Below are 12,155 nucleotides of genomic sequence, written 5' to 3'. Positions count from 1 at the left end.
TGTGATGGGAGCATGCGTGTATTATGGACCTTAATGTGGGTGCACATATTTTTCCTATTTTCTTTTTTGCATTGTGTTTGTAGGCTAGGGCTGTGGATACTTAGAGACATGCATATTTTGCTTAGTTTTTCTACCATTGTGGTAAGGGATCTTGCTGAGGCCCTTCAGGTGAATGGGCTAAGAGTTCTTCTATTCAGATTGTTTTGCATTTTTGCAGCATGTCTATTGGTGCCTCTGCAAATGAGGGGCCCTCAGGTGGCCACAGGTATTCTCCTAAGTTTATCTGCATTTTCCTGTGTGTCTGGTAGGGATTCTGGATTGATACCAGCCCTGGTGGGATCACATACATTTTCTACAATTTTCTGCATTTTTGGGTTCACTGGGGTGCACTACAATGGACACAGATATGTGTCTTAAGTTGACTGTATTTTTTCATGCTGGCTGATGTAATGCAGTCTGTGTGAGAGATCCTGCAGTTACCACATGTAGCTAAGTAGCTTTTTTATCTCTGTCATTTATTCATATTACCTGATGGGGTCCTGGAAACACTATTGTCCTTGACTGTTAGAAATAGGGTCTTTGGTTGGCAGTCAGGTTACCACCTCTCCAAGCAAGGACCGTCACTCTAGTTGGGGTAAGTCACACACAATCCAAATTATCCTGTGCCCACCGTCTGGTAGCTTGGCACTGAACAGTCAGGCTTAACTTAGAAGGCAATGGGTAAAGTATTTGTGCAATAAATCATGTAATAACACAGTATAAACAGAACAATAATATACCTCACAGGTTTAGAAAAATATAGAATATTTATCTGGATAAAATAAGGTGAAAACAATCAAGATTTGATAAGTACACATTGAAATATCCCTTTAAAAAATGATAGAAAGACTTTTTAGTTCTTAAAAACAACAAGTGTCTCTTGCAAGCACAAAGTACCTGCTTTGCGTCTAAATTATCCGCAAGGGACCGCAGAGGAGGAGATGTGTGGAAAACGGGGAGGTGTATGTTGCTTTCTCTGGGTGCACACAGATGATGCGTCAATGTCTTTCCACGCGGCAAGGGCTTTGCATCGATTTCCGGCACACAGACTTGAATCCTCTTCGGGCTGGGGGGTATTTGAACGCCTCAGGACAATGCAGAGAAATCCTGGGCTTGCAGGATGAAGTCACAGGAGCTGCGTTGATCCGGTAGGCAATGCGGGGAAATTTCTGTCACAAAGCAGGTGCTGCGTCGATTCGTCTCGTAGGAAGTCGGGCTGCATCGTTCCGGTTTGACTATGTGTCGATCCAGTGGGCCGTGCGTCGAAGTTCCAGTGGCAATGCTGGCACTGCATCTATCTCTACTTGGGGAGCCGGGCTGCATCGTTCCGGTTTTGCGTGTCATGATTTTCTCTCTGCGATGCAGGCTGTGCGTCATTTCTGGCAGGCTGTGCATCGAATTTTCGCCGCACACAGAGTTCTTTGCAGGATGAAGTCTTTTTGGCACTGAGACTTCAAGGAACAGGAGGCAAGTTCTATCCAAGCACTTGGAGAGCACTTCTCAGCAGAGCCAGAAGGCAGGAAGGCAGCAGGGCAACAGTAGGGCAGAAGTCCTTTGCAGAAAAGCAGTCAGGTGAGTCCTTTGGGCAGTCAGGCAGTTCCTCTTGGCAGGTTACATGTTCAGGTCCAGAAAGGTCTCTTGCAAGATTTCTTTCCCAAAATGTGTCTTGTCCAGAAGTATCTGAGTTAGTAGGGGAAGAAGCCCTGTTTAATTACCCAAATGTGCCTTTGAAGTGGGGGAGACTTCAAAGAGTGGCTTAGAAGTGCACAAGGTCCCCTTTCAGTTCCATACTGTCTGCCAGGGCCCCAGTAGGGGGTTCGGCAGTCCATTGTGTGAGGGCAGGCCACTGTCCTTTGACATGTAAGTGTCAGACCCTCCACCCTCCCAGCCCAGGAAGATCCATTCAGTATGCAGATGTTTGCAGATGTGACTGAGCATCCTGTGTTTGGGGTTGTCTGAGTGACATGCACAAGGGGCCTGTCAACAAACCCAACCAGATGTGGATTGTAAGGCACAGAAGGATTTAAGTGCAGAGAAATGCTCACTTTCTAAAAGTGGCATTTCTAAAATAGTAATATTAAATCCAACTTCACCAGCCAGCAGGATTTTGTATTACCATTCTGGCCATACTGTGACCTTGTTACTTCTTTCAGATCAGAATCTACCACTCAAACAGTATATCAGGGTAGCGCTATTGTTAGCCTATGAAAGGAGCAGGCCTCACCGCAGTGTAAAACGAATTTAGGAGGTTTACACTACCAGGACACAAACTACACAGGTACATGTCCTGCCTTTTACCTACACAGCACCCTGCCCTATGGGTTACCTAAAGCCTATCTTAGGGGTGATTTATATGTAGAAAAAGGGGTGTTTTAGGCTTGGCAAGTCCTTTTTAAATGCCAAGACGAATTGGCAGTGAAACCGCACACACAGGCCTTGCAGTGGCAGGCCTGAGATATGGCTAATGGGCTACTTATGTGGGTGGCACAATCAGTGCTGCAGGTCCACTAGTAGCATTTAATCTACAGGCACTGGGCACATGTAGTGCACTTTACTAGGGACTTATAAGTAAATTAAATAAGCCAATTGGGTCTGAACCAATGTCACCATGTTTTAAGGGAGAGAGCACTGGTAAGCAGTGGTAAAGTGCGCAGAGTTCTAAAACCAGCAAAAACAGTGTCAAAAAGTGGAGGGAGGCAGGCAAAACTTTGAGGGTGACCACCCTAAGGCTGTTAGGTCTAACAGTGACCTTCAAAAGTAATTATTTTCACATATTTGACAAAATGTTATGAGTCAATTTTAAAATATAGCAAGAATGCATTACTTATATTTGGATTAATCTGCATTCATTGTATAAAATCAGTTTGCTTATTTAGAATAGACTTTGCCAAAATATATTAATTTTATTGTAATAGATTGAGATGGTATTTGTGGTTTAAATACATACATCCAACAATAACATGCTGTATTAGATCAGTGATCAAACCATGTTTAAGGACATACACAGATCCTCTTTTATATTGGTTTTTAGCAGTTCCTAAAACAATTATTATTTGTATTTAAAAGTGGACATTTTGATCCATAAAGCATTAAATTATACAGATCATTATCAGTCTGAATAAGTCCATTAACTGCTGAGTTTTCTTTTTTAAACTTAAGATAGTTTGCCAATAATGCTCGGGATCAATTTTATCCTCCCTAATACCTTGCATTCAATCTAGGCATGTAACTACAATCATTCTCAGTGGAAGATTTGTTTGATTGTAGTTTGCTATTTATCAATGCCTCTACATTCGTTTTATGATCCTTGGAAGTATAATATTTATGTTCAGGTTTCTTAACTTTATCCAGAATGGAATGAATTGTGTTCAGCTTCTTTTTTTTTTGTGATATACATAACCAATTGTATATCCTTTCAAAACACCATAAAGACCTCCCAAACAACGTGAACGGAGTATCATCTTGTTAATTATAATCAAAATACTTATTTGCACATTTTTCAAAGCCTGTTATAAAGGATTTATCAATCAATAAATAATTGTCAAATCTCCATGAAGAAGTTTTTGACTTAAGATGAAGCAAATCCAAATCAGACTAGACAATAGCATGATCCAAGATCAAGATAGAACCAATACAGAATTACCACATGTTGTATTAGTTTTCTGCTTGCAAACAAGTATTCTGTCCTAGATTGGGTGAAAAAAGAAATATTCTTGCCCCCTTGAATCTGAGCTCAAAAAAGTATGTAAATCAAAATGTGAAATCTTCACAGGGTGAAGTAGAAAAACGATCTGGGCAGTGAGGAATCTTCCTTGGATGCAAAATTTTTATTTCTCTGGCTGAGTAGCTTCACCAGGATTCTCTTCCGAGGGCCATTAGGCCTCTTGGATCGCTACTCGGCCACTAGCCTGCTACCTTGCCCCACTGATGATTTTTTACTTCCATTTTCCGAGACTAAGTGAGAAAGTAAAACTTATGATCGGGACAAACTTGGTTTCTGTATTTGACCCATGCCCCATTGTGGTCAGCCCTTAATTGCACCTAAGTCCTGGACTCCTGACAAAACAGATTTTTGTTGTGCTGGTCTCATTTTGTTCATTCATCTTTTCTCTATCTTAATATATTGGAGCAGGCTTTTTATTGTGCTATCTTTTCAACTTTTTAACTGTGTGGGTACTTCTAAATGTTTTGAGTTTTTTGATGTTTGGGAGTAGGGTTCTAATGTTGAAGATCCGTCTCCAAAGGCACTCGCCTCTTTTCTTTTCTTTGAGTAGCCAGCCTTTCCCATTACACCAAAAGAAGTTGTATCCTGTTTCCTGATCTTGTCAATGGTATGCTGAGTAACACCAACCTCATTATCCCCTTCTGTGCCCAGGACGTAATGGTTACGTCCTGAGGCACAGTGCTTATTTTTTGGTTTTTTTGGTTTTTTTTAGAGGTGTGGAGCGACCACTTAGGCAAGGGTCGCTCCCCTAGGGGGCACATTATATTTAGGCCATTTCTGTCCCCCTTGGGGGCAGATTGGCCTATTTTTATGAGGCCAATCTGCCTCCAAGAGGGACAGAAACCACTAGACACCAGGGAGTTTTTTTTTCTTCGTGAATTTCGCGCAAGGGGAGTGACCCCTTAGGCAAGGGTCGTTTCCCTGGGGGGCAAATTTATTTTAGGTCATTTCTGCCCCTCTGAAGGGCAGATCAGCCTATTTTAATTAGGCCGATCTGCCCCCAAGGGGGGCAGAAACCACTAGGCACTGGGGCTTTTTTGTTGTTGTTGTTGTTTTACAGATGGGGAGCGACCCCTTAGAAAAGGGTCGCTCCCCTGGAGGGGCAAATTGTATTTAGGCCATTTCTGCCCCCTTTGGGGGCAGATCGGCCGATTTTAGGTCAATCTGCCTCCAAGGGGGGCAGAAACCACTAGGCACCAGGGATCTTTTTTTCTGCGCCAACGTCACGCAAGGGGAGCGACCCCGTAGGCAAGGGTCGCTCCCCAGGGGGTGGGGGGGGGGCAAATTTATTTTAGGCCATTTCTGCTCCCCCTGGGGGCAGATCGGCCTATTGTTATTAGGCCGATCTGCCCCCAGGGGGGGCAGAAACCTCTAGGCGCCAGGGCAAATTTTTTTTAAAGTTTTTTTTTTTTTTTTTAGAGATGGGGAGCGACCCATTAGGCAAGGGTCGCTCCCCAGGGGGGGAAATTGTATTTAGACCATTTCTGCCCCCCTTGGGTGCAGATCGGCGGATTTTAGGTCAATCTGCCCCCAAGGGGGGCAGAAACAACTAGGCACCGGGGATTTTTTTTTTGCGCCAATGTCACGCAAGGGGAGCGACCCCGTAGGCAAGGGTCGCTCCCCGGAGGGGTTGGGGAGGCAAATTTATTTTAGCCTATTTCTGGCCCCTCTGAGGGGCTGAGCTAGGGGCCAAAATCCACAGGTAGGCACTTTGCAAAAAAAACACCTCTGTTTTCTGTGAAAAAATGTGATGTGTCCACGTTGTGTTTTGGGCCATTTCCTTTCGTGGGCGCTAGGCCTACCCACACAAGTGAGGTACCATTTTTATTGGGAGACTTGGGGGAACACAGAATAGCAAAACAAGTGTTATTGCCCCTTGTCTTTCTCTACATTTTTTCCTTCCAAATGTAAGGCAGTGTGTAAAAAAGACGTCTGTTTGAGAAATGCCCTGTAATTCACATGCTAGTATGGGCACCCCGGAATTCAGAGATGTGCAAATAACCACTGCTTCTCAACACCTTATCTTGTGACCATTTTGGAAATACAAAGGTTTTCTTGATACCTATTTTTCACTTTTTATATTTCAGCAAATGAATTGCTCTATACCCGGTATAGAATAAACCAACATTGCAAGGTGCAGCTCATTTATTGGCTCTGGGTACCTAGAGTTCTTGATGAACCTACAAGCCCTATATATCCCCGCAACCAGAAGAGTCCAGCAGTTGTAACGGTATATTGCTTTAAAAAATCTGGCATCACAGGAAAAAGTAACAGAGTAAAACGTGGAGAAAAATGGCAGTTTTGTTCACCTCAATTTCAATATTTTTTTATTTCAGCTGTTATTTTCTGTAGGAAACACTTGTAGGATGTACACAAATGACCCCTTGCTGAATTAAATAATTTTGTCTACTTGTCAGAAATGTTTAGCTTTCTGAGATCCAGCATTGGTTTCACACCCATTTTGGTTACTAACTGAAAGGAGGCTGAAAGCACAAAAAATAGTAAAAATGGGGTATGTCCCAGTAAAATGTCAAAATTGTATTGAAAAATTGGGTTTTCCAATTCAAGTCTGCCTGTTCCTGAAAGCTGGGAAGATGGTGATCTTGCCACCACAAACCCTTTGTTGATGCCATTTTCAGGGAAAAGATCACGAGCTGCCTTCTGCAGCCCTTTTTTCCCTTTTTGGTTTTAAAAAACAAAGTTTTCACTGTATTTTGGCAAATTTCTTGGTCTCCTTCAGGGGAACCCACAAAATCCGGGTACCTCTAGAATCCCTAGGATGTTGGAAAAAAAGGATGCAAATTTAGCTTATGTGAACAAAAAGTTATGAGGGCCTAAGCGCAAACTGCCCCAAATAGCCAAAAAAAGGCTCGGCACAGGAGGGGGAAAAGGCCTGGCAGCGAAGTGGTTATTAAGTTCTTGAATATTTTGCTATATTATATTTGTATGGAACTTGGGAACAAATAAAGATGACTTGCCAAAAAGTCCATAACTATGGGCAACACAATACTCCAGAATCTCCAATTTTTTCTTGCTGAACTTGCCTGTTTTTTTCTTAATCCTTCCAAGGGTGGTTTCTGACTGGCTATGATTCAAAATAATTGCAGTGGTCCTACTTAGTTTAATGAAACTGACTGTCCTAGCAGCTTTGCTGAATTCCTACATGACTTTATGTCCAACAAGACTAAAATTGACTAGACTAAGATTTCCAACTGTAACCAAAATAAACATCAATCTCCCTATGATTATTTTGATTGTTTGAAGGATGTTGTTTGCCCTTTATTCTGGTACTGACATGCTGAAAAGGCTTGGAAGCTGTAGTTATTGCTTTTCCTCAGGAAGTGTTTCCCAAGGTTAAGGAGCAGCTCTGAACCATTTGTACTGACCAAGGTTTTGACTAGAAAGGAAAAACCAAGTCAATGATTTAAAGCTGATATCCATACATATGCATTCATTCCAACAAAAGGTGAAAGGAAGAGGTCATGGAGGATTAGTAGAGGGAATAAACTGGATCTACAACAAAGAGATAGAGCAAGGTAATGCGCAAGAAAATTTAGCAATTCCAGGTGGTTCTTTGTACTTTTCAGCTGTGGGTATCAGGACCTCTAATGTACCTCCCCAATTAGAAGAACCAGAGTTTGCCCAACTCTTTCAGAGCTGAAATGCCATCTTCTAGGACACACAGTCAGTTGCTGACTGCCCAATAAATTCCCTGATCCCAGGGGACCAAACAAACATTTTCAATGCAAAACTCACCTATGCCTTATAGATATTGGTGCTAGTCAATCTGCCTCGAAAACTTCTGAATTCCCTTGTCATAAGGAAGGAAAAATCTTGACCAAAAGAAAAATCCCACACATATCGATTAGATTATTCTAAGGATGCAACTTTGATATTAAACAGATATAATCTTACGGCACTTCCCAGTGTGTTATTGTTCTGAAAATGTAATAACAAAATAAATCACAAATGAAAGGTGTACACAGACTTTCTTTGGGTGTCCGCCACAGGAAATCGAAAAAATCCTGGACGTGACACAGGAATAAGCAAAACCATTAGCACGCTCCATTCACAGCCTGGAATGGGCTGCCGTGACCAACTGCAGCTCAGGAAGCTGTGTTATTTAGGGTCACAATGGAGAAGGAGGAGAGTTTGCTGGTGACCTACAGCTATTGCGGAGGAGAGCTACTCAATATGCTCGACAGAAACCTGGGTACATACAAATAATAAAGAAATAGTAGTTCACTAAGAGCACATTTCAAGAAGTATTGTTATTTGTAGCGCATATCAAATTACTCGACACAATGGCAATCCCAGGTGATGAATGAGGTACTAACCTCTCACTTGGTAAAACATTTTTAAGTACACACACACACACACACATATATATATATATATGTATGTATATATATGTATATATATATATATATATATATATATATATATATATATAAATATAAATATATATATAGTAATACAAAGTGCTTTGTATCTCTCGTGCTTACACGACAAAACAACAGAACAACAGATAGGAATAACAGTGGCTCAAAAAAGTGTATAAACATAAAATAAACTGCCAAAAACGCACAAAATGTAGGAGCTATGTATCATATTCCATTTGTTTCTACAGATCGTTCTTATGTTGCATAAAGGACCCTGTTTATAAGTGAGAAAATTAAGAAATTACTTCTTGAATGGGGTTATTTGGGGGGTTTAGGTCGTCGGCATGAACTAGTTTGGGATACCTGGAACAGGCCAGATATGAGAAAATTAATCACTGTGCATTATGTACTATGGAGGCTCATATATGATTTCAGGTAACTATTTACATAGTAGGTAGGGTCATTTTCCTAAAGGATCAGTCTCTAGGCAGTGTAAAACACAATCCTTAACTGGCAAGCTCCAGGTGCAAAAAGATACATGCTGTGAATCTTGCTGCAAAATAAGGGGTGTGAATAATTAGACTATTTTACAGTCGGGTGCCCACATTATATAGTGTGATTATGAACAATACTTACAGTACTAATTGTGTAGGCACGACCTGTTAATGGTAAATGAACAACAATGGGTGCTAACAATGGGTCCTAATAAATTGAATACTAATCCCAAAGTCAGTAAAAGTTATGGTGAATATTGAATTTACCCAAAGTTACAACTAAGGACATAACCTCAGTATTTATTGCGGTCTGCCAGAGCTCTCACTAACAGGTGAACTAGTAGTTTGGAACATAAATTAACGAAGAGCCCGAAGTTATGCAAACTAGCCACTCGCAGGTGTCTACAGAGAAATAACTGATGCGCCTAACATAAACGTTGTTCAAGGCTCTCACGGACCATGAGAAGTGGAGGGTCAGATGATGAAGGCATCAGAAGACTTGGGACTTTCGGGGCGCGCCATCACTATCAGGTGTGAAGGAATGCAGGCAAAGCTGCATCCTCTGAGCATTAAAAAATAGCTGACTGGTCTATAAGAACCAAACGCACTAAAGAAAAGAAAATAGGTTCAGAATTTGATGCACTATAGGACACCTTATATGGTTCAGCAAAACACATAACAAAACACTAAATAAGGGTCCTGAAAGTGAGAGTCAAATCTTTACCTTTTCAATTACTAAAAATCAATCTAATATTTCATTCACAATACCATTACCTTGTGTCAATCTCATTTTAAAATCTACACTATGTATGTCGCTGCTCAATTAAAATTCATTAAAATACAACGTTCATAATATAAAAAAATAAACATACAATGAGAAGTAAAAGTTTCATGAGCTCAAATGGTCAAATGTTTAGATTTTCAAATGGCCAATAAGCACAATTCCTTTAGTAATACAACTGACTTCGGGTGTCAACACTACTGTGCAATGGCTGAGATGTTATTCCCTTGCACAACCCCCCATGTAATAATACTATGTATCGAATCACCTTACTAAGGAAAGTGCAGTGTGTTATGGATCAAGGACAACAATAGCAATTACGTCAAGGAGGCAGACATGATGCTAAGTGTGTACATATAATTAAGCAGTTTCCAGCAATTCAACATAAGCATATCAATTGTTTTGGATAGTGTAACGATTATTGTCATACATCACTCCATTTAACAGAATTCGAAGATCGTTGTTTCACTTATATATGCAAGACAGAGTAAACTTGAGAAAAAGCAATGTCTGTGCTGGAGCCCGGGCTTGATTTCCAAGGTTTTGCTCACTACTTCTTCCTATACAATCTTGTTGTCACATTTATCAAGATGCTTTAATGCCAAACCAAAAAATAAAAGAAAAAATAAGCTGGCAGCGAATACCCTGTAGATCTAAGGCTATTGCTTTTTCAAATGTGTGAATGCTCAGCCTGACGAATACAATTATATTTTGTAAGTTTGCACCGCTTTTGTGTCAAAAAATGATGCAAAGGCAGCGCTAAAAAAGTATAAATATGGGCCATGGTTTCAAAAGTTTTCAACGAATGTTCAGTAGGTATACGCATACAGATGTTGTGCACCAGCAATTCCAAGTGGTAACTGCAACCTCTGCAGCATTTTCAGGTCTTGTTGCTTAGCAGACTCAATTCATATTTAATAGTTGCAAGTGGAACCAAATGAAACCTGAGCCTCATGAACTTAGATCTGGGAATATGTTTCAGATTCATTCTCATATACTGCTGAGATGCAGGCATGGCATAAGTGGATACTAGTAAAGGCTCAAGTGACTATTTGTGAAGGCTTATGAGCGACAATTGCAATATGAACTGTGTATTTTTTGGGGAGAAGCTGAAACTAACTCCATAGCCATCAAAGTGATATGTAGTAGAGACACCGCCTATCATGCAATTATTTTGTCGAACATATACATCTTGCTGGATCCGATGCATAAACAAATAACACAAACTACTTTGTTTGAGCATATTCTCAGCCTGCAATCAGGAAAGGTCCACGTGGGGCTCATTTTAACTAGGGACCTGAACGAGCTCCTTGATCTCCAGGCATTAATTTCAGATCTGAAATTTCAAATGTTAAATTATGGAAAAGGATGTTTAGTATTCCGGTGATTAAATTCAATGGGGGAATCGCCTCAGGCATACTTGCAAGTCCAATGTGTATTTCAATTACCCTGCAATGTATCTTCCATCCATAGTACAGTAGACACTCGGCTGCTCCAATGTAATTCACTTCTCCAGGCTGCTCCCGCTCGTCTCTTCTGTGGTAGGTTCACATGAGAATGCACACACATCCCTGGTGTAGATATGTAGTATTTATTGATTGGTGCATCCAAATGCTTCAGCACTGAGCAGCAAGATTCAACTGACAACAAACAATGTTTGGAATTTAGAATATCATACGAACAGAAATAAACTTAACCAATGGAGAACAAGCAGGTAAGCACACTAGTGATGTAATAGAGTGAGAGTGATGGACAAACACAGAGCATGCATTCAGTACTTTAGTTCACCACATCCTCTCTCTTGTCTAACTTTTTCCTCCTGTTTGACTCCCATCCTCGTATCCAGTATGTTGTGTTGTAATCATACACGGTGAGTATTAGGAAAATATTACTTTATTATGATAAAGAAGAAGCAGCAGCTTGGCACAGCTGAACTCCAGCTCCGACGTCCCCAACTGACATCAGAAGTTCCATAACATCACATCACCATGACAACACACTGCTGACATAATGGATTATACATACGTTTACACATTTTTGAAGGTTTAGTGTAGTTATTAATTTAGTTATCCTGACTATATTCCAGGATAATATCATGAGCGTATTTTTCTTTTGCTTGCGTTTGCCCGCCTTTTATTCCGTACTTGCTACTTGCAAGACATTTGATTACAGGTTAAAAGGGGTGAGAACCGACTTCAAATAATTATTCCAATCCTTGTCAGGGTGAATGTAATGATGCTTTCACACACAAGATGATACTTCAACACTTTATTCTTCGGTAAATCCTACCCCCCCCCCCCCCATGAGAGATAGCTTTCTCCTCCAGGCTCTTCCTTCCAACTCTCCTTTCCATCATGACATTCCACTACAACATAGTATGAACATTCCTCTCTCTGCTATCATAATATGGCACTTCACAATAACCAAAACTATTTATAATCACAATATTAAAAGTTCATCACAGCACATCTTTCCCCGATAAATGTATAAAGATAATCTCACTTCAGTTTGGAGCAAAATATTTTGATATACTTTGATAGTGCATTCTGATACCTCTGTAACTTTAAGACTACATAACAACGTGGTAGTCTTGGACTCTTTAAAAACCACAAGGTTACTTTGAAATCAGAGGCTTGGCTCACCTGTGAACAAGGCTCAGCATGAGCCGAAACGTGTCAGGAGTGAAAGCAAATTGCCGCTTTTGTGCATATTGAATAAAAGCACTGGGTATCTCT

The 12,155-nt window shown here is 40.7% G+C and overlaps 1 long non-coding RNA gene across 1 annotated transcript in view; it reads right to left on the bottom strand.

The window, feature by feature from the left end:
- LOC138274024 (uncharacterized) overlaps positions 1-12,155 on the bottom strand; it is a 221,182-nt gene that overhangs the window by 11,538 nt on the left and 197,489 nt on the right. Inside the window, exon 3 of the long non-coding RNA XR_011200363.1 lies at positions 10,869-11,060. This is a non-coding gene — a long non-coding RNA (uncharacterized lncRNA). The remainder of the gene's footprint in view (positions 1-10,868; positions 11,061-12,155) is intronic.

The sequence above is a fragment of the Pleurodeles waltl genome, chromosome 2_2, assembly GCF_031143425.1.
Source record: "Pleurodeles waltl isolate 20211129_DDA chromosome 2_2, aPleWal1.hap1.20221129, whole genome shotgun sequence".
In the NCBI taxonomy this organism is placed as follows: Eukaryota; Metazoa; Chordata; class Amphibia; order Caudata; family Salamandridae; genus Pleurodeles; species Pleurodeles waltl.
The sequence above is the reverse complement of the archived record's forward strand: the minus strand, read 5'-3'. Positions and strand labels throughout refer to the sequence as shown.